Source organism: Branchiostoma belcheri, unplaced genomic scaffold (assembly GCF_001625305.1).
Source record: "Branchiostoma belcheri isolate BF01 breed outbred unplaced genomic scaffold, Haploidv18h27 scaffold394, whole genome shotgun sequence".
NCBI classification, from domain to species: domain Eukaryota; kingdom Metazoa; phylum Chordata; class Leptocardii; order Amphioxiformes; family Branchiostomatidae; genus Branchiostoma; species Branchiostoma belcheri.
Window position 1 is genome coordinate 1 of NW_017804014.1, and position 2829 is coordinate 2829.

A 2829-nucleotide genomic window follows, 5' to 3' on the forward strand; every position below is an offset into this window, starting at 1 on the left:
CATTGGGAGTGATTAAACGTAATCTGTGGGCATGTCCAACTAGAGTAAAATCACTTGCATACACGTCACTTGTAAGACCGAACCTAGAATACGCTGCGACAGTATGGGATCCATATACAAAGAAAGACAAAGACAAATTGGAAAGGGTACAGAATCAAGCTGCAAGATTCTGTATGAACAACTATGTAAGAGGTGCTAGTGTCACGGAAATGAAAAGAAACCTACAGTGGACCTCCCTGGAAGACAGAAGAAAGATGTCTAGACTATGCATGATGTACAAAATGACTAATAAACTGGTGGATGTCCCAACTACTAAGTACCTAATACCAGCCCAGAAGAGAACAAGAAATAGCCACGCATTCAAGTACCAGAGTTATCAACCAAGGATCGAGGTGTTCAAGAATTCATTCTTTCCTAGAACTATCGCAGAGTGGAACTCACTGTCACCAAGTACAGTAGGGGCATTGTCAATGGATAGCTTTAAACAATGTCTAGAGCTAGAAGTTCAAGGGTTAGGTGTAACAAGTCGATCGGTGTAATATAACCAGCTGCCGCCGCGCCGCGTGCCTGCGAAGCTGGTGTGTTACGCCGAAAGGCGGTTATACCGGCTATACAGATACAGATACAGATTAACCCATTACGCGGTCGGTTGAGGCCGGTTGAGGCCGGTTGAGGTATTTAGGCATACCGTTAAGTCCTGCAGTCCCGGTCCTATATATTTATGTTTCAGTCCTGCAGTCCCAGTGCTATTTATCACTGTATTAACTTATAAATATCATCAATAACAACAATAAAGATCTACACAAAAATACTACCATATACAAACAAAAACACCCACCAAAACAATATCACACAGTCGAAGGCATGAGCCCTACGAACTCTAGTTTGTGCATAGTTTAGACGCAGACGAGTGAACAGAAGCAAAGAGGTTGAGCAACAGGTGGAAAAAAATAACCGGGCACGCCAACTACTTCTAGTCATATGTATCTAAACAGCCGGGATAACACTGAACAGCCCTTCGGCGTAACACACCAGCTCCACAGCTACTTACAGGCACGCAGTTCGAAAACAGCTGATATGTTACACTGACCGACGTGCTACAATAACCTTTGCACATTTATTCATCTTATCTAACTGGAAGCGCTGTTTACAAACGCTATCTATAGATGATGCCCAACTGTAGTACTTAGTGATTCGACCCTTTCTCGAGTTTTGAGCAACTCGACCGTTCACTATGTTGTTCTCATATAAGCCACATGGAAAAAAGAGGCCCGTTCAATTTGCTAAGCAACCAATTGTCCTACACTCCATATAGAGTAATTCTGAATCTCTTTCTGGTAAATTGCTATCACATTAATACACAATATAGAGAAATCTTGGTCGTATAATTGAAAAGAATTTTCTACCTATAGCTATCCCATGTGAAAGTAGTTAGCACGTTTTAAGCACAATAATGTTCAGTACTAAATAAATGGGATAAATAACCAAGGCTTAGCAACGGCCATTTCAAATGGAGAATTTCTACAGGTGCCTACAACATAGGTCATTGACCTCCTATTACACTTCCCATCTGAATTTGTGAGGTTTTAATGACACCGATGCACGCAGCAATACTGGCTCATGAAATATTTACAGGACAATTAGCCTAATTCTGCAAACTTGTTGCGGGGCAGTTTTAGGGCTGTTGTGGACTACGGTATCTATTTTTATTCCCAGCCGACGCCCTTCACAAAAATACGCACACTCGAGTAACTTTATTACAACAGATTTATTGCCCTTAAACACACTATGAAATGTACAGTTACTCCATTGTAGAATCGAGATAAAACTAGAAAGGCCGACATTTGCTTGAGAGCAAATGCAGCAGATGGCTTCACCCTATCCCCCATACCGAAAATGGATCTATCCTACGATGGCTGCCAATAGTCTACACCCCCATGCAGAAATGGAACCTTCCAATGCCGGAAATAGCCAAAAAGCCCTATTTTACATAACTTTAAAGTGGTGTATGTCAAAATCGTGAATGACATTCTTTGGACATGTGTCCAAGGTATTCCCATACCAAATTTCAGGTCATTCGGATTTAATATTAGGGCACAGGAGCCAAAAATGTACATTTTTGGTCCGAAAATAGCCAAAAAGCCCTATTTTACACAATTTTAAAGTGGTATATGTCAAAAGCGTGAACGGCATTCTTTGGACACGTGTCCAAGGTATCCACATACCGAATTTCAGGTCATTCAGATATCACACGAAAGCTCCCTCGTCTGATCACACTCTGGATATTTCTTCTCAAAATTTTCTCATCTTCGCTCTGAATCTTCGGACTGAGACACCGTGCGCCCGCCGCCCCACGTGGAGCCCTCTCGCCGCTGCTTCCACGAACAGCGAACGCCGTGCTCTACCCTCCGCCGCGAAAGACCTTTCCCAAGTCTGAATCTTTGGACTGAGACACCGTGCCCTCGCCGCGCCACGTGGAGCCCTCACCGCTGCGTCCACGAACTGTGAACGCCGTGCTCTACCCTCCGGAGGACCTTTCCCAAGTCGCGTCGCAACTGCTGCGGCTGATCGTACCGGAGCGTACCGGACAGAACGCTGCGGCCCGTGCAGAGCCTCCGGCCAGGAGTTCACCGACCTTTTGCGTCCTTGCTTGCGGTGAGTCTGTCATCTACTAGTAATACTTATTTGTCAGCATGGACAACGCCTTTCATCACGGGGCACTCCTTCGTTTGCCGACTAGAGTCCTTTATACCGGACCCGTACCTACTACACAGTCCGGCCGAGCGGTGGCCCCTGATTTCTGGTTGTGAGAAGTAACTGTTGACTTCC